This window comes from Canis lupus, chromosome 5 (genome assembly GCF_048164855.1).
Source record: "Canis lupus baileyi chromosome 5, mCanLup2.hap1, whole genome shotgun sequence".
In the NCBI taxonomy this organism is placed as follows: domain Eukaryota; kingdom Metazoa; phylum Chordata; class Mammalia; order Carnivora; family Canidae; genus Canis; species Canis lupus.
In genome coordinates this window covers 5578363-5599512 of record NC_132842.1, presented here as the reverse complement: position 1 = coordinate 5599512, position 21150 = coordinate 5578363, and the positions used below count along the sequence as shown (strand labels likewise).

The 21150-nt window shown below is 39.3% G+C and overlaps 1 long non-coding RNA gene across 1 annotated transcript in view; it reads right to left on the bottom strand.

The window, feature by feature from the left end:
• The window catches only part of LOC140633172 (uncharacterized), a 43071-nt gene that overhangs the window by 6488 nt on the left and 15433 nt on the right, over positions 1 to 21150 (bottom strand). The window contains exon 2 of the long non-coding RNA XR_012030788.1: positions 2729 to 2926. This is a non-coding gene — a long non-coding RNA (uncharacterized lncRNA). The remainder of the gene's footprint in view (positions 1 to 2728; positions 2927 to 21150) is intronic.

Below are 21150 nucleotides of genomic sequence, written 5' to 3'. Positions count from 1 at the left end.
GTTGTTATTTTTTTAACCCCAAGATTCTAAAGCTATTAATATCAAAAGATAACTAGCTCAGGAGGAGGGGAAACAAACAAAACACAAAAGCAAAATCAGAAACTACAAAATTTTTGAATCACAAACACCCATTTTTTTTTTTTTGTGGAAAAAATTTGTTTGTGAGCTAACCATACCATAAATTTCCATGAACTCTCTTAAATCTATCATAATTCAAACTAAATATACTTCCAGTTTCAGGCACAACTTCAAAAACTGCAGACACAGTCCACTGGACAACCTAACTTCATCAGGCAAAAGGCTTAAATGAAAATAGCCATCCACTCCCAAAAAGGTACAATCAGGTAACATCCAGGTCCTTTGCTGATAAATGAGAAAAATACTGCAGAAACCTCAAGTCACCAATTAGTCTACATTCATATGTTCAGGCTTCTATCTTTAATCAACAACTTTTCTAATACACATTTCTTTAAAAATGCTCATAAACTTAAAGATGGTAATCAAGTCCTCTATCAGCCTTCATCTATAATCAAAATATACTCCTCCTTCACATAAGCAGTTTTTCACTCAGATTTATCCCCCCTTCTTCCTGGTAACTAATGATGGGAAGGAATGACAAAAAGTAGTCCTTTGCTCACAGCCCTGAATAAGAGGGGAAAGTAGGAGATCCGTTGCTCTCTTCCATCTGCTCAGCGAGCTCATCCCACAAAGGAAGGTGCTCTGAGACCACACTCTTCCATTTTTCTTTTCTATCATTGACACTGGATTCTGCTCAGATAGAAAATAAAACATAATCTAACCCTGATAATGAATTCCTCCATCAGCCGTGAAGGAGTCCCTCCTTCATCAGAGAACTAGTTCTAACTTTTTTTGAGCTAGATCAGTTACCTAAATTCAAGGAAGCATCCGGGAAATTCAAACAACCTAACTCAAGTCTTTTTGGCTTTCAAATACATTGTTTAGTTGTTAACATCTAACTTACATTTTAAATTACATATTTCCTTGCTAAAGAATAAAATATCATTGAGTTTCCTGAGAATTCACAGGCAGTGGGTGAAGAATTTTTTTTAAAAAATGGCTAAGAAGTAAAAAGAAGACAACTTAGAACTAGAATTTCCCCCAGTAAGTCCAGAAACTTACAAATCTATATGCAGTTGAGCAAGGATTCATGGCCTGTGTGTTTAAGTTTGTAAGAGCATGTATGTGTTTGAAAAGCCCCAAATGATCAAATCGGGGACTATTATTACCCTTTCTTATTTTTACCTTTTCTTATTTTCTTATTATTACCCTTTCATTGTTATGAAAACTAGATGCTTTGTAAATAGATTATCTAGGGTATTCAGACATTTTGTCCTTTCACCACATATATTTGAAGATTCGGTGCATTCTTCTCTATCCTGAAAAGCATGATAATCGCATTGTGAGTCACAAAAATAGAGATGGTATAAGAATACTAAAACGTTGATTTGGCCACCTTATTTGAGGAAAATATGTTCCTTTCTCACTAAATTATGGAAAGACAAAGAAGTTTGAGCTAGAAATATCAACCAAATTTAGATATATCCTGTTTGCAAATATGTGCATAATGATCTGGGAAACAAAGGCAGGAGAAAAATTATTAAATTTCCTTACTACCCACAGTCCATTGACAAGTCTTTGAAGCAGGCAGAATGACATTCCTCTAGGGACTCAACTGCCTCGATGTTAATACATTGCTAAGGGCAAAAGGCAATCTTAGCCTGATCCCCAGAATTCTCTAAGTCTACTTTAACATACAAAAATTCCCTTGGAAATTTCCTTTATCTCTACCCCCTAAGATACATGTTGGCAACCATCCCCCAAGCATATGGCCCGTCCATATACATCTGAAGGGTCTTATGCCTAAAGCTTTATTAGCCGGTAATAAACATCTTTTTCCCAACATTAGGTAGCCCCTTTGAGGTCCTGGAAACCTTGCTTCCAAATTCCTTAGAGCCTTAGGCTATCCCTAACTCCCTCCCAACTTGAAAGTATGTAATGGGCCACTCCTCATGACCCCAGTGCAACTCTTTCTGCCCATGGGTCCCATTTCCGTGCCTTAATAAAACCATCTTTTTGCACCAAAGACATCTCAAGAATTCTTTATTGGCCATCAGCTTCAAATCCTAGCATCTTTTCCATCATCACATAAGAGGTTACTTAGGTTACATTCTTTTTACCAGTACATTTTTGGCAAATAAAGCTTTTCAGATTGCTTATTATGTACCACTTAAAAATTAATTTGAAATATTTTACATTACTGTATTTACATTTAACCAAGTAAAACTAAATGTAAAGATCATAATTACTTCAATAACTTTAGAGAAAGTAGACCATTGCCTTACAGTGGTATTTTTAAATCCCTAATAATAATAGATAAAACTATAATATTTCACCTGACAAATCTGATCCATGTTTGTGGAACATTCAGAAAATTGGGGAAAACCCAGCAGGGCAAAAGTTTATTTTCCACACTGTGATGATCTCTTAAAAATTGCAAAATTCATCCCTTTCACAAAGGCCACAGTCTAGAGAGCTTTCCTCCAACATTAATCACTTTCATACCTGCTTCAACTTTCTGCAGAAGGTATGACTTCTGGAGATGACTTCTGACATGGTTCTATAGTCCCTGAAGATGAGTTTCAAAATAATGCTGGCTGTCCTACAAGCTATGGAAACACATCGGCTTCAGGTGCCATACTGAACTTACATCAGATTCATTTGCTCTTGCATTTTCTTCCACTGGTGTAGAATAGCTCCTCACTGGATAATCGATATTTATTGTTGTTTTGTAAGTTTCTCCTGCAAATCGTGTGCTGGCTCTTTAGCATCTCTACCAATTTCTCTTGTCCCTTTGCAGAGACCAGTTGCAGGACCAGTGCATCCTCAGATGGGATTCCATTTTCTCCTGCAGTTAGAACAATAATGTCATACATAACGGCTCGCCATTTTTCATTTCAGGCAATGTTTTGAGTTTAAAACAACAATGTTAATAATATGACTTCTTATTTTGGCAACTTTAAACTTAAATCATAAGTGTCCTGAACATTCTATCTATACCCCAACATGAAGCTTTAGGCTCTTCGGGGTTTTTTTGCATATACAAAAACCTTACATTACTTAAGGCTTTAGAGTATCAAAATTTAATAGGTGCTTCTGAAAACCAAAAGTACTAGTTCTTAATATAAAAACTATGTGGTTTTAAATTCCACATACAACCACAGCTCAAAGCACAATACCACTTAGCCTGTGGTTACCCAAAGCTATCCACAGAATTTATCAGTAAACAGAAAATGCTAACTCTGCAATTCATCCCTGCCTTTGGAGAAGATGGATAATGGGATCATAGGTTTTTATGTGTTTATTTATGTACCGGTGAATATCAGGTGCATGTGCATTTGTGTGTATGCATGTATGTTTTCACTTAGGCTTTTCATCAGAGGGTGACCAATTTGATGAGGCATAGGTTCTGTTCTTTTCTTATTTCATAGATTAATGACTTGTTTATGGAATAAGAAAAGGAAAACACAAACCACTAGTGGATGCTAAAAACAAACAACTTAGAAGGGAATTTGGAAGATCAATTAGGAATACTAATTTAATAGGATGACCATAATATACTAACATTCCCTCCTCTCCATTTTTCTACTTAGTCACAAAATTTGTGTAACCACGCAATAGCTGGAAATTTGACTGCTAACATTTCAGACAATTCTGGCCAAATGAAATCACACAATTTCAGAAAAGAGAGTGAAAGATTTTTATCTAACGCCTGAAAATGTAGAGTAACACTTAACTCTACCTATTAACCAACACTACTGAATAATCGGTAACTAAGTGGGCTCACAACTAAACTAATGTTTGTAGTTTGGAATAGGCCTGTTAGGGGAGGGAGTAAAAGTAATATGAGATCTTGCTAGGTATTTTCCTGATAAAAGTCTCATCCCAGACATTGATTTTTTTTTTAATAGAAAAGGCTACTTGAGAAGTTCTGTCCATAAATTTTCTACAAACCACTTTAGCATCAATAGTTTTCTCTCTCTGTGTGTGTATATGTGTATGTGTAATGTTCTTGCCAAGAATACTTTCCTAATTATTTTAGCTTTACATGACACCAAATAGTCAATCTAATTAATTACCTACAATATCCAATGTCCCTTCCTTAGTAAGACTCCCAGGGACCTAAAGATGAAGCATTCCTTTAGATCTCTGCAATGACTACCTAGAACAGGTGCAGTCCCTTCCTAATGATTTGGCAACAACAACGACAAAAGTGCCCAGAGACTGCCAAGATTACTTTCGGTGGCTTTGGTGGTTTGAAATACTAGGGAATTTGACCCTCTCTGAGGTTCCGTGTTAAATGTGACGGAGTTTAGCCATGCTCTCTACTACAGACGTACAGAATCAAGTAGCATCAGAGTCCTTATGGGTCGCCCTCCCCACCCCAAGGTCAATTCTCATTTACAGATGAGAAAAGTAGGCCCCAGGGAAGAAGTGACTAGCCCACTGGATTCTGAGCAGAGCTAAATATCTTGACACCTTGGTCGGTACTCTCCACTTGATGATTTAGATTTAATTCCTGAGTAATATTCCTAAATTCTCCTGATTACTTTTGTCACTGAGATGACTCCAGAGGTAACTGAGACATCTGAATTGGGTTCAACCTGAATGAAGGAACAAGACTCAGAAAATATGCTAGATTTAACCCCAGGCAAAGAAGTGTACCTTGTTCTGACCAAGCTCACATCACACAATAAAAAGAAGGCTGGGATCCCTGGGTGGCGCAGTGGTTTAGCGCCTGCCTTTGGCCCAGGGCGCGATCCTGGAGACCCGGGATCGAATCCCACGTCAGGCTCCCAGTGCATGGAGCCTGCTTCTCCCTCTGCCTGTGTCTCTGTCTCTCTCTCTCTCTCTGTGACTATCATAAATAAATAAAAATTAAAATAAAAAAAAATAAAATAAAAAAAAAATAAAAAGAAGGCTAACAGGAGTCTGAGTTCTGTCACCCGGTCCCAAATCATCACAATTTACTTTGACCCAGTGGACTGAAACCACAACTTTTGTTTTAGGGTATACTTAGCTCATATTTACCTTGTAGGGATCTTCTTAGTGAATAGAGACATTCTAGGACTTGGGGTTTATAAGTTGAATTATATAAACATGTACGTGCCTGAGCAGGAGGGCTATATACAAAGGGATGTTGACAGCATTAAAACAAGGAAAGGGGAAGATAAAAAACAATGACAACAGCAGAGAAAACGAGGATCAGCAAAGTTTTAAAGAGGCTCCTTGGGGATCCCTGGGTGGCGCAGCAGTTTAGCGCCTGCCTTTGGCCCAGGGCGCAATCCTGGAGACCCGGAATCGAATCCCACGTCGGGCTCCCGGTGCATGGAGCCTGCTTCTCCCTCTGCCTGTGTCTCTGCCTCTCTCTCTCTCTCTCTGTGACTACCATAAATAAATACAAATTTAAAAAAATTATAAGAGGCTCCTTGGTCCTTTATATCTCTATTGAACTTATATAAGGAATAAAGAATAAAGAATTGAGTAATATTTTTAAAGCAACAAGATGTGCTGGGAATATGTAAGAATTGAATTGTGTTACTTTAAGTGCTCTTCAGACAGGTACTATTATCCCTACTTTATAAAAGATGAACTGAGATGACCTTGCCTTGCCCAAGGTCAGGCATCTTGGAAGCTCTGGAATTCAAACCCTAGTCTGTCTAAATCTAACTAGGCTCTGTCAAGATCAAGTCTGAGTTTTTTCTATTACATCATTTTGCCTCTTATATTGCCTAATTTTTTACTGGTTTATTAGGGTTATAAATAAATAGCCAGCTTATGCTACATTTGCTTTATTCCCTGAGGACAGATTTCTAAGAACTGGTATGTGATAAATAGGGTTTTCTGTCCCTTGGAGAAAGGATGAAAAAATATTGGATGTACCAATACCCCAATGGTGATGTTATCTCAACTTTCTCTCAATCTATCATCCCCCTCCTCTTTTTTCTGTAGACCCCATTTGGCATCACTTCAGCATCTCCCTTTCTGAGATTTTTTTTTTAGATTTTATTTATTTATTCATGAGAGACACACAGAGAGAAGCAGAGACAACAGGCAGAGGAAGAAGCAGGCTCCATGAAGGGAGCCGGATGTGGGACTTGATCCCAGGACCCCAGAATCACACACTGAGATGCTCAATGGCTGAGCCACCCACGCCTGCGTCCCCCTTCCTGAGATTCTTAAATCTCTCAGTCAACTCATGGCTCAATCCCCAGCTGCTGAGCACTTAACCACTCAGATGGGGCTATTCATAATTCACACCCCAAAGTCAACTGGGTGCTCCCTGCTCCCCAGCCATCCCCTTATGTTGCCCTCATCAGTCTCCACTCGGCACCTCACAGCAATTTTCTGGAACCTCTGACCTCTCAGGCCCACTTGTCCTTAGCCATTGTTTTTGCCTCCTGCTTCACAGAGAAGAAACTAAAAGTCATCAGGTCCCAACTCCATCAGCATTCTGCCACTATCAATTTATCTGCAACTGGGCTCCACTCTGCCTTCTTCCTGTTTGGCAAGGCTAACTCATCCCCTCTACTCTGGAACCCATCCCCTTCTGCCTCCTGAGGACCTCCCTGCTTCCTGGTACCATCCCCTCCGCCTCCTTATTCCTTCCTACAAAGGTTCTCTGCTCTCTCTCATGTTTAACAACAACCAATAAAGGGACGCTCCCTTAATCCCATACCCACTTCTAGCTAAAGCCTCTGCATTCTGCTGCACCACACCACCTTCATGGACATCACTTTTTCCTGATTTTTCTCTGACTTCTCTGGTTGAAGGAAAATCTTTTCATGAGCTCATCATCTTCTACCCATTCTTAGTATTCTGTGTCCTCAGAGTCCCAACTTTGGTCCCCAGTGCTACACCATGAGTCATACATTGCCTTTGACAAGCCCATCCCTCATCTTCCCTACACAATCCCCTAAATTTTATCCCTGGCTATCGTTTTTCAATTACCATATATATGTTGGCAACTCCCAGACCTGTAACTCCAGAGCTCATATTTCAGTTGATCTCCAAACCCTATATGTCTATACACCCCTCACCACATCTTGGAAATCCCAAAGCAAGCAGCAGCATCTTCATCTCCTGCCAAATTGAGTATTCACTCTATATGAATGAGAAGCACTACCAAGGACAGTATGCTTGATTCATGTCTCATGTCAGTCAAAGTCTTTTCAAAGCATCAACTGCAGTTAGTAACAGCCACTCAATTCCAACACCTTTATAGATAGCCTCTCCCTATGTCTCATGGACTTAACATTCCCTCCATAAGTACATTTCCTTCCAACTCTATGCTACCTCAGTTCACTAAGACTGGATGTGGGGTTTTTAAAGATTTTATTTATTTATATGACAGAGAGAGAGAGAGAACAAGCAGGGGAGCAGCAAGTAGAGGGAGAGGGAGAAGCAGGCTCCCTGCTGAGGAGAGAGCCTAATGTGGGACTTGATCCCAGGATCCTGGGATCATGATCTGAGCTGAAGGCAGACACTCAACCAACTGAGCCACCCTGATGCAGGTGCCCCTTGTTTTTTTTTTTAAGATTTATTTATTTATTTATTTATTTATTTATTTATTTATTTATTTATGAGAGAGGGAGAGACAGGGAGAGGGCATACACAGTGGGGAGGGGCAGAGGGAGAGGGAGAGACGGTCTTAAGCATACTCTATACTGTACATGGAGCCCAACATGGGTCTGGATCTACCACCCTAAGATCACCACCTGATGAGCCAAAACCAAGAATCTAATGCTTAACTGTGCCATGCAGGCACCCGGGGATGTTTTTCACAATTGCTTTGCTACCTTAAGCTAGGAACTGCCTGTTCACCCTTATCTCTAGTGATGGGATCCTCATTTCAAAACAGCTGGCAGGTGATCCAACTCTACATTGTCTTTTTAACCTCTACTTTCTCAAACCTTTCCTGGCATCAATTGTTGTAGATCAGGGGATTTATTGGAGGGTGATCTATAGGTAAATACCTGAAAGGGAAGGAACAAAGCAGCACTGGACAGGGGAAGAAACCAGTCTCCTATGTAGTCTCAACAAAGGTCTCAAGCAAACTTTCTGAAACTAGGATGGCCCTTCAGAATTGTCCTAGTGCATTTCCTAGGTACAGTTGGAAGGAAATGCAGCAAAAGAGCCAGGCCTTCATCTGTCCACATCAGCCATTCATGTGTGTAGGCTGTCCCCTGAAGAGGGAGGTGACCTTGGGCAAGACACCTCTCTCTAGATGAGGGCAATTTCCAGAAAGGGCTGACCACTGAGGACTGTTAGCTGGCGGCACTCCCAGCTATTGGGGATTTGGGAAGTGTATCACAGTGACTTCCACACTGGCCATACTGTTGCAGAAGTTAGTTGATTTCTCTGTGTACTTGCCTATAAATTGAGGAAGGATAATTGTATTACCTAATGGGGTTGTTGTAGAAATTAAGGAAAAAACATATAAAGTGCCCAGTGGGTGGTAAGCCCTCAATAAATGTGAAACTGTGTTGTTACTTTCTTTTTGCTATATTTTATAATAATATTTTATTATTGTCATTCATTGAGATCTCATTTATCCAGAAACCTCCAAAATTATGTTAATAGTTCCTCTTTTGGGCAGCTCGGGTGACTCAGCAGTTTAGCGCTGCCTTCAGCCCAGGGTATGATCCTGGAGACCCGGGATCAAGTCCCACGTTGAGCTTCCTGCTTGGAGCCTGCTTCTCCCTCTGCCTGTGTCTCTGCCTCTCTCTCTCTGTCTGTCTCTCATGAATAAGTAAATAAAATCTTTAAAAAAAATAGTTCCTCTTTTATGCTTATCATAGCACCTTAAGCTTTATCAAATCACTATTTTCATTGACTTTTTCACCCATCTCCCTTACTAGAGTATAAATTCCTTGAAAGCACTCACTTTCTAGCCTTATCTAAAACCTGTTCATACTGCAGCATGCCCCAACTGTGGCTACTCCCACAGGCCCCCAGTTTTGGGAGGTTCTCAGTGTTGGTGTCCCCCATGCTCCCCATTTCTCCTTCACACTCTTATAAAACCTCTGCTCTTTAGGCTCTCATGCCATTAGGCTTTACCACCCTTACCCCTTCTTGTCATGGTCATCACCAACCAATCCTCCCACCAAAACCAGTCACTCAGTGAAGAATTGACACTAAAGAGGCTCACAATCTCTTTAGAAAGAGGTAGACCTCATTTCCTGTCATCATATGATATGACATTAGTGTCCACAAGGACAATTCAGACAAAATGCTTATCCCTCAGTTCCCAGATATCTTTAGCCCCCATAATGTTCATCTCAACTCCTCTACTGCTCAGTCCCACATCCAAGTGATATCAGGCTCCACCCACAAATGGTTATTGTGTCAGTTGACTGGATATCCATCTGATTGGTCAATACCCATGTTTTACAGTTGTGAAATATTTTTAATATTGCCTTAACCGTGTTCAAGTTTTCCTACTCAACTATTCTTCAACTTCACAGGACCAACCTATTGACTACTCTGGTTTCTCCAAGCCACTGGCCTCCCTTTCCTTCATTTCTATACTCAATTAGCTTATACTTAATGATCCTTCATCTTAGCAAGATGCTGCAGAAAACTTTAACTACCTCGATCTGGTATCTTTTCACAGGCCCAGTTAGGGTTTGCAAGATGCTTCCTTCTCCATAGCTCTGTGAAGCACTACCAGAGAAAGTCACACATTAGAGCATACTAGTAGCCCCATGAATCATGGTCCCCAAACTCAAATGGGTGCTCAATGCTGCCTCACAATTCTTCCTGGTTTCTTGTCAAATTGCTCTCACCCTTTTGTAGTCTTGACACTCTTCCTGATATTTCAAGCCCCTTCTTCCTATACTTAGAAAATAAATTGTCCTTTAAGATTTTTTCTTTTTTATATTTTATATGTTTATCAATTTATAAAAATTAAAGAAATATATATTCTTTTTTTAATAATAAGTTTATTTTTTATTGGTGTTCAATTTGCCAACATACAGAATAACACCCAGTGCTCATCCCGTCAAGTGCCCCCCTCAGTGTCCATCACCCTATATTCATTTTAATAGGAGAAACAATTATTTAACTGCATATCTAAGCAAAGCTCACTGTATCAAAAAGAATTGCCAAAATCCATACCCAAGCACAGCAGAATAGATGATAAATGCAAATACCTAAACCTTTTCATGTTGAGAGATTTCAAAGATAAAGAAGGTTTCAAAGATATTGTAAAATATTGAAATCAAAGTCAGGGCACTTCCTCCCCTGGGGCAGTTTTTGCTGCAGAAACAAGGTCACATGACATTGTTCTGTATGAGTGTCTTTCTAAGAATGAATGTAATTTGGGCTTTTTAACATTATTCTAAATTAGCCATTCACTAATTCACAAACAACCAAATCATTTTCAGTTTTCTTGCCACTACAAACAATGCTATAATAAATATTTAGGAATATAGGCTTTATATACCATTATCTTCATAGGATAGATTTCAAAATGGAAATTCCCATGCCAGAGAATGGATTTTTTAAGACTTTAATAAATATAGTCAGATTACATTCAGAAAAGGTACAGCAATTCACTACTGCCAGAAGCAAAGTAAGAGAACACCTACTTTCCTGTACCTTTGACAGCCCATGATGTGATCTCTCTCCTTCATTTCTATTTCTTTTTTCTTCCAGTTATATGATTTAAAAATATAAATGCCTTAACTTTCACTGATTTGACTTCTAGCAAGTTTGAGAATCTTTTCATGTATTTATTGATTATTACATTTTATTTTTCATGACTCACCTCTGCCCTTTCTTTCCTTGTGTGTTTTCTATGTCTTATTAATCCAGAGAAATTATTATTATGGATATTAATAGTTTTGCCTGTAACATCTATTGAAAATATATTTTCCAGTCTCCCTTTTTATTTAGTGTAAAGCTTTCTTGCCATGAACCTTAAAAAAAAAAAAAAATATATATATATATATATATATATATATATATATATATATATATATAAAGACATACCTGGTTTTCTGATTACTGGGTTTCTTGGTCTGTCTGTAGGATTTCCATATTTCAAAATTTGCTCTCCAAAATTGTATCTAATTGTTAATTGTCTTTTAATATTAAATCTTTCCTACATCTGTATGTAGTATGAGAAAAGTGTCTGGCTTTGTTTTTGTTATGTGTGTGTATTACATATATTTCAATGCCTATCAGGGAGAGTGATGGAACCAAAATGGAACCAAGATGGCAGAGTAGCCTAGCCTCTGTCCCCCAACAAAGATCAACAGTTATACAACTATCCATGAACAGAAACAGCTCTGGGAGTGTTTGGGAGTCCACATAAGAAACTTTGGTAACCCAGTGGAACAAAAACTTGAGAAGAACTGCACAAAAAGGGAAGGAAGACAGCTTCTTTTTGCATATATCATCCCATTCCCCAAGCCAGCATTGCTGAGCATCGAGAGGGAACTTCCCAATTAGAAAGAGTTCCCCCTCACAGGGAGAGGAAGAGTGAGGTGAGTGACCAGCTTCCCCGGTCTTTTGGGGTCCTACACAAAGGCCTCGCTTCAGTTCCACCCCACCTAGAAACCAGCTCTAAACATCCCTCCTAGAACTGCTTTTGCTGCATCTCATAGGTTTTGGTGTGTTATGTTTCTATTTTTGCTGCTCCCCCTGCTTGTGCTCTCTCCCTCAAATAAATAAACAGAATCTTAAGAAAAAAAGAAAAATATCTCAAATAAATAACCTAACTCTACACCTCAAGGAACAAGAAAAACTACATCCAAGGTTAGCATAAGGAAGGATATAACAAAGATCATAGCAGAAACAATCTTAATAGAGAATAGGAAAACAAAAAGATTAACAAAACTAAGATTCTTTTTTTAAAAGATAAAGAAAATTGACAAACTTTTACCTAGACTTACCAAAAAAGAAAGAAAAAGAGAGAGAGAGGACTCAAGTAATTAAAATTATTAATGCAAAAAAAGACTGCATCTGATACCACAGAAATACAAAGGATCATAAGAGACTACAATGAACAATTATATGCCAAAAAATTGGATAACCTAGAAGAAATGGGTAAATTCCTGGAGAGACAACCTACCAAAACTGAATCATGAAAAAATAGAAAATTCAGACAGACCAATAACAAGTAAGGAGACTGAATTGGTAATAAAAAAAATCTCCCAGCAAGAAAGGCCCAGGACCAGAAGGCTTCATGAGTAAATCGTACCAGACATTTAAAGAAGAATTGAAGCCAATTCTTCTCAAACTCTACAAAAAACTGAAAATGAGGCAACATTCCCAAACTCATTTTACAAGGCCCACATCACATACATACAAAAGCCAGATAAGAACACTATGGAAAAAAAATTTACAGGTTAATATTCCTGATGAGCGTAAGTGCAAAAATCCTCAACAAAATATTAGCAAATGAATTCAATAGCACATTAAAAGGATCATACACCATAAGCAAGTGAGATTTATTCCTGGGATGCAAGGATGATTTAACATATGTAAATTAATAACTTATATCTCACATTAATAGAATGAAAGACAAAAATCCTATGATCATCTCATAGATGGAGAAAAATCATTAAAATTCAACATTCTGTCATGATAAAAATTCTCAAACAATTAGGCATATAGGAAGCATATTTCAACAATAGAAAGGCCAAATATATCAAACACAGCTAACATTATACTCAATGGTGAAATGTTGAAAGCTTTCCCTTTAATATCAGGAACAAGAAAAAAGTGCCCACTCACACCACTCCCATCCAACTTTAATATGGAAAATCCCAGCTAGAGCAATTAGGCAAGAAAAAGAAGATAAGGCATCCAAGTCAGAAAGGAAGAGGAAAGGGACGTCTGGGTGGCTTAGCTGTTGAACATCTGCCTTCAGCTCAAGGCATGATCCCAGGATCCGGGATCAAGTCTCACATCAGGCTCCCTGCATGGAGCCTGCTTCTCCCTCTGCCTGTGTCTCTACCTCTCTCTCTGTATCTCTCATGAATAAATAAGATCTTTAAAAAAATAAAGAGGTAAAACTGCCTATGTTTGCTGATGACATGATCTTATACACTGAAAATCCTAACAACTCCACCAAAAAATCATTAGATATAATCAAAGATTTCAAAAATGTTCTGAAATCAACATATAAAAAATCAGTTGTATTTCTATACACTAATGATGAAGTATCTGAAAAAGAAATAAAGAAAACAGTCCCATTTACAATATTATCAAAAACAATGAAATATTTAGGAAAATATTTAACCAAGGAAGTTAAAGATCCAGACACCAAAAATTAAGACATTGAGGAAAGAAATTGATAAAGACACAAATAAATGGAAAGATACTCCATGCTCATGGATTAGAAGAAATAATATTGTAATATGTTCATAGTACCCAAGGCCATCTACAGATTCAATGCAATTCCAATCAAAATTCTGATGGCATTTTTCCAGATATAGAAAAAAAACAATACTAAAATTCCCATGGAACCACGAAAGATCATAAGTAGCCAAAGCAATATTGAAAGAAGAAAGTGGGAGTCATCACACTTACTGATTTCAAACCATATTATAAAAAACTAGTATCCAAAATAGCATAAATACAGACACATAGATCAATGGAGCAGAATAGAAGGCCAAGAAATAAACCCATGCATATATGGTCAACTAATATTTGATGATGGAGCAAAGAATTCTCAACAGGGAAAGGATAGTCTCTTAAATAAATAGTATTGGGGAAACTAGATATTGACATGCAAAAGAATGAAATTGAACCTCTATCTTACACCACTAACAAAAATTAACTTGAAATGAATTAAGGACTTAATTTAAGTCCTAGAAGAAAAGAGGAAAAAAGTTCCTTGACATTGGTCTTGGCAATAAATTTTTGGACAGAGATATCAGAATCACAAAAACAAAACCAAGAATCGACAAGTGGGACTCCATCAAACTAAAGAGCTTCTGTATAGCAAAATAATAATAATCAACAAAATGAAAAGGCAACCTATGAAATGAAAGAAAATATTTGCAAACCATGTCTGATAGGGGGTTAATATGCAAAATATACAAGGAACTTACACAAGTCAATAGCCACTAACAAACAATCCAATTTAAAAATGGGCAGAGTACTTTTAAATAGACATTTTTCTATAGAAATCTCCAGCAAGTACATGAAAAGACCAACATCACTAATCATCAGGGAAATGCACATCAAAACTGCAATAAGATATCATCTCACACCTATCAGAATGGCTATTATCAAGAGATAACAAAAGCTGGTGAAGATGTGGAGAGAAGAGAACCCTGGAGCACTGTTGGTAGGAATATAAATTGGTGTAGACACTGTGGAAAACAGGATAGAGGTTTCTCAAAAAATTAAAAATTAAACTACCGTATGACCAGAAATTATACTTTTGGTTATGTATGTGAAGGAAATGAAGTCACTATCTCAAAGAGATATCTACAGCCCTCATGTTTATTGCAGGATTATTCCCAATAGCCAGGTTACGAAACAACCTAAGTGTCCATTGATGGATGAATGCATAAAGAAAACACACACACACACACACACACACACACACACACACACACACACTGGAGTGTATTGGTCACCAAGGACAAGGAAGGAAATCCTGCCATTTGCAACATCATCAATAGACCCTGAAGGCAATATGCTCAGTAAAATAAATCAGACAGAGAAAGATTAATACTGCATGATCTCACTTGTAAAACCTAATAAACTGAATAGAATGGTGGTTGCCAGGGACTAATGAGATGGGTGAAACAGTACAAATTTTCAGTTCCAAGATGAGTAAGTTCTGGGATTCCATGTACAGCATGGTACCATAGTTGACAGTACTGTATTGAATACTTGAAAACTTCTGAGAAAATAGAGCTTTAACTTTCTTTTTTTTTAATTTTTATTTATTTATGATAGTCACAGAGAGAGAGAGAAGCAGAGACACAGGCAGAGGGAGAAGCAAGCTCCATGCACCGGGAGCCCGACGTGGGATTCGATTCCGGGTCTCCAGGATCGCGCCCTGGGCCAAAGGCAGGCGCTAAACCGCTGCGCCACCCAGGGATCCCGAGCTTTAACTTTCTCACCATAATCAGGAAGTGGCAATTATGAGAGGTAAATGCAATGTACACATGTATAAAATCATCACATTGCACACATTCAAACTTACACAAGGTTGTATGTCAATTATATTTCCATAAAGCTAGAAAAAAACTGGCTATGATTAACATGCTCAAGAAGTTAGATGACACAATGCAAAGTCTCAGTAGAAAACTGGAAACTGTTTCAAAAAGAATTAAATGGTGGGGCACCTGAGTGGCTCAGTTAGTAAAGTGTGTCCAACTTCAGCTCAGATCATGATCCCAATGTCCTGGGATTGAGCTCAGCTCGGAGTCTGCTTAATATTCTCTCTTTCCCTCTTCCCCTTCCCCTTTCCCTGTTTATGCTCTTTCTCTCTCTCTCTCTCCTCTCTCATATGAATAAATAAAATATTTTTAAAAAAGAATTAAATGGAAATGATAGAACCAAAATGATGAACAAAATCAATTGCATTTAACAGTAGACTACATAGCTCAAAGAGGTAAGCTAGAATAGATTAGAAGATTAATACACAGGAAAAAGAAATAGGATTCAAAACTAGAAAAGTGCATAAGAGACTGTAATGCCTCACAGTGTGTGTACCAGGGCATCCAAGGCATTGAACACCTCCTGGCTTTGTGTGGATTTACTGCTGCCCATCATTTCTTCATTTTTCTAGCCTATGCAAAGTCCCCATTTACAGCTCTGAGGACACTTCACATAAATGCCACAGATGATATCCTGGCATTGACCCCTGGCTAACACGTGCCTTAATGTATGTCCTCCTTGTAAAAGACGAGGAGTTGATGATTTCTTTGGAATCTTCCAGCATGACAGATAACACCTAAGGAATGATGGGGCAAGAATGACTGGGTAAGGCCATCATGTGTGTAATCCAGTACTAGACCTCTCGATGCCAAGACACCCCTGGCACCAGGGAGGAAGTGACTTATGATGGGCACCTAGACCGTGTTCCTGTTCTGACCGGGTGCTGGGTGCCTGAGAGAACATATACACCAGATCACAATTGTCAGTAAAAACCCCAGGCCCCATGCAAAGATGAGACTCTGTCCTTTCCTTTATGTCTCCCAGATACTCTGTTTATATCTGCACTCTCTATATCTTCAGTAAACCCTGCTCTCACTTCCTGCTGGTTCACATTTTATTTCTACCCTGAGCAAAGCCAAGGAGCCCTTTGACTGGTCCTGCAGGACCCTCTCTTGATCCTCAAACCTGGCCTGCCTGCATCAAATGCAACGAATAATAAGTCAAATAAGTGAAACCCAGAACTTCACCATACAAAGACTCCACTAACTTGAATAAATAGGAGCTGCTTTTTCTTGCTTCGAGGTCAGTCCCCATACAAGAGTGCATTCAAAAGAAACAAAATTCTGACTCCAGAAAGCCTTGGAAAACAACACATGCCTTTGCTGAAAATTTCTTGTGAACATCTTGTGGACATCTACACAGCAGAACAACAAAATAGAAGGATCTTGGATCTTTAATGGCCTTGTACAGCAGAGCCGCCAGACCAGGCTCAATGTTGACATGAGACAGAAATGGACATTCTTCAATGTTGGGTCACTGTCCTGGCATTTAAGCCTATATTGTATTAATTTAGAGAATTTATTTACTATCCTGATCCTAATTAACATTATAACATGTCTGGAATTGTTCTCTAATTGTTTTGACCAAAGTAAGACATAAATAATTTACTTATTCAATTCAACAAGTATTTTTATTTAAGATTTTATTTATTTATTCATGAGAGACACACAGAGAGAGAGAGGCAGAGACACAGGCAGAGGGAGAAGCAGGCTCCATGCAGGGAGCCCAATGTGGGACTCGATCCCGGGTCTCCAGGATCACCCCCTGGGCTGAAGGCAGCGCTAAACCACTGAGCCACCCAGGCTGCCCAATTCAACAAGTATTTATTGAACCAAGGACTACTCTAAGAACTGAAGATCTAGACATAGAACAGACAATATGCCTGATGTCAAGGAAATTACATTCTGTGTGACATGCAAATAAAGAAGTAAAATACAATAAGATAGTGTTTATATCTGTGGGATTTATGAGCAGAATGCTCACATCTGAGAAGCCAGAGGTTTTACAGATGAGATTGCATTTTGTATTGAGATTCAGCTACGAATAGAAGCTGAGAACTCTGCACATGAAGGCACACAGTTCTGGAAACCGCCCAGTAGTTATGAGTTTGTGAGCATTAAGACCAGAACTCACTGGACGCCTGGGTGGCTCAGTGGTTGAGCATCTGCCTTCAGCTCGGGGTGTGGTCCCGGGGTCCCAGGATCAAGTGCTGCATCAGGCTCCATACAGGGAGCCTGCTTCTCCCTCTGCCTATGTTTCTGCCTCTCTTAAGAATAAATAAATAAGGGGACACCTGGGTGGTATAATAGAGATTTTAAAATTGGGACTTACACAAAAGCTTATTCCCTCACAAAACAACAATCTAGAAGTAGGTAGTCTAGGGCTAATACAGCTGTTCCACAGAACCTTCAAACCTCAGGTACTTCCTATGTTTCTGTCTTGCCATCTTTAGTGTGTGCCTTCTGTACTCAAGGTTACCTCATGGACCAGGAGAGCCACTCCAAGGTTTCCATTCCAAGTAGCAGGAAGGGAGGATATGAAGAAAGGCACATTTGAAGGAGGCTTCCCAAAAGTCTAAAGTAATACTTTCAACTTATCTCTCATGAGCCAAAATTTATTGACATGGCCTCAACTAGATTCAGGGGAGATAGGACACATTTTCCAAAACTCCGTATTATAGAAGAAGGTGGTGAATATTGGATCTTAGTGATGGTCTCTAACACAAAATATAAGAAAAAAATTGAAATTTTATGTAATTGAGCAGAATTCATTTTTCCTACTTGCATTTCTAACCTCTGGTTAAAGCTTGGGTGGCAGGATAGAGTCTGGGAGGAACAGAGAAGGCACTTGGCATGGGTTGACCAAACTTTCAGCCAAGTCCGCAAAAATGAGAGTTTTGATTCAGGTGGATCTATAACCTGATTCCATCCTGGTTGCTTTTAGAAGGAGCCAGTGTCCCCCAAACCCCCACAATTGGGAGAGTAGAGACAACTGCCTAGCAAGCCAAAGAAGATGGGTTAAGAAATGCCTCTCACAATCCCCGAGATTGTGAGAAAATCTCAGATCGCGTATTGTTGTGATTTGTAAAAATACATATTTTATCTTTGTCCTGATTCCTGGCTCAGAGCTCCTAAAAGCCTTGGAATTTCCTCAGAAGCAAGAGCAATGGGAGCATCTTTTGCTGTAATATTTGGTCTTTTGTCCTCAGTTCCTGAAATCACTTCAGAGCCATAAAGGTGATATAGATGTCTTGTTGCTCATAGCAAGCTCCTTTTCACCATAACTGGGTTTATGTTAACAAGGTGACTTGGAAAGTACCTAAAGTTGGGAGCTGGTTGCCAGTGAAACCAACCATGGATAGAGGGGTGGAATGTTCAGTCCCACCACCTGATTTCTGGGGAGGCAAGAGGGGGTAGAAGTTAGAATCAATCATCAAAGGCCCATGATTTAATCAAACATGCCTATGTAATGAAGCCTCCATTTTAAAAAAAACAAAGGACTGGGAGCACCTGGGTGGCTCAGTGGTTGAGCATCTGCCTTTGGCTCCAGTTGTGATCCTGGGGTCCTGGGATCAAGTACTGCATTAGACCCCTTGCAGGGAGGCTGCTTCTCCCTCTGCCTGTGTCTCTGCCTCTCTCTGTGTGTCTCTCATGAATAAATAAAATCTTAAAAAGAACAACAACAACAAAGGACATGGTTCAAAGAGCTTCCTGGTTGGTGAAACTTGTGGTGATTTGGGGGGGGAACAGTGCCCTCAGAGGGAGCATGGTAACTGTGACTTTTTCCCCATACCTTGTCATATACATCTCTTCCATTTGGCTGTTCCCAGGTTATATCCTTTTATAATAAGCCAGTAATCCAAGGAGTAAACTGGTTCCCTGAGTTCTGTGAACCAATCTAGCAAATTAGCCAAACCGAAGGAGGGAGCTGTGGGAACCTCCAATCTGTAGCTGGTGAGCCAGGATCCCAGGTGACACTGGCATCTGAAGTTGCGGGGGAGGGGCAGGCTTGTAGGACTAATCCTTAATCTGTGGTATCAGAATTGAGTTGAACGATAGGATGTCCATCTAATGTCTTAGAATTGCATGTTGGTTAGAGAACACCCCCACACACACATACACACTGGGAGCAGATGCAGAATCTTTATCCAGCATGATATGGAAATTAGCCAGGTGTTTCTCCTGTGTGCCTAGAATGGCAAAGTAGGATAGAGAATTTTCAACCACAAGAGGATCCATAGACTGAAGGGGATGAGGGCCAGGGGCCCCAGACTGTGTGACCCTGCCTTTGGGAATCTGCTGGGATTAGCTTCACCAGATTCAAATGAAAGAGAATCACATCATCATGAAAGATACACTAAGGAAAAAAACTGAGTAAGATTCCTTTTTAAAATAATAAAAATAACTTAGAATCTGTCAAGAAAAGGATGGAAACTGAAATTTAAGAGAACTGTAGACAGAAGCAGTGATTTTACCAATTACGATCTCACTGATTGATTCAGGAGAGAAAGACATACGTATGGGTTTTATCCCCTGTTGAGAATGAGCTACAATTAAAAAACAGAGAGATATATTTGATGTGGTTCTAATTAGAAAATTAAATTCCCAGCAGTGAATTGTTTTATACTTTTACCTGAGATCATAGGATATAAAACTGGATAAAGCAAAGCAAACTAGAAGGAGTGGAGATAGATTTGGTGGGGGTCTTAGCAACTCTGCTTAGTCATTTTATTATACCAACAGCCTCTGCCATGTATTTTACTGAAATTCATTTTTTCATATAGAGTTTTTCACTTTGCCCAGATTCCTTCTTCAACTGACAAAGATGAGAAGGGAGGGAAAATGGCAGGGACATAGAGAGGGAGGAAAGGTAAGGGAGAAAGAGAGTGGAGGAGGGAAGGAGAAAAGTCCCATTTAAAATATATCTCTTTGCTATGTTCATTGAGAGAATGGAATAAACATTATTATTATTAACTTAATGTCTGAGGATTGCTGCAGGAGCAGCAATGAAGTGCAGAGTCCCTTGGGGTCCCAGAGCAGGCAATGAAATGCCTACCAAGAGCTTCTTCTGGAGCACACTGAGCTGACTGCTTTGTCCTTGGCAAAAGACCTTCACAAGGGAAGGCACCTCTACAGTGTGAAGAACACACTAGCCTGAAATTACTAACATCTATTCCTGTCTACAGTTTTTGAAGCAATCTTGCATGTGTTATCTAAACACCAACCCTGTGATTCAGGCAAGAAAACATTCCTATTGGCTTCATGTTACAGTTAAGGGTAGGGTGAGAATATTTTTTAATAAACACCATCTTCTGACCTCCTTCTATTTTTTTTTATAAAATTTTTTTTAAATTTTTATTTATTTATGATAGTCACAGAGAGAGAGAGAGAGAGAGAGAGAGAGAGAGAGGCAGAGACACAGGCAGAGGGAGAAGCAGGCTCCATGCACCGGGAGCCCGATGTGGGATTCGATCCCAGGTCTCCAGGATCGCACCCTGGGCCAAAGGCAGGCGCCAAACCGCTGTGCCACCCAGGGATCCCCTGACCTCCTTCTATTTCAGTCTGATCACAGGTACAGTCTGATTGTGGTGTTTAAATGCAATATTTCACACAATTCATAGAAAAGGCACCAGTTTAGGAAAATATGCTGGGAGAAATGGAGCCTTGCTGGGTCTCCTCAGTCTCCTACCTCCAACCTGCACCTTAACCCCTACTTCAGCTACTTTCCATGTCTTCAGGGAACTTACTTAACACAAGCAAGAGGTCATCATAAACCTGAGATTGAAAGGATGAAAAGATGTCATTCAAGCAAACAACCAGAGACGTGCATTCCAGGCAGCAAAGAGCATCTTAATTTTCAAGAACAGACAGGAAGACAATA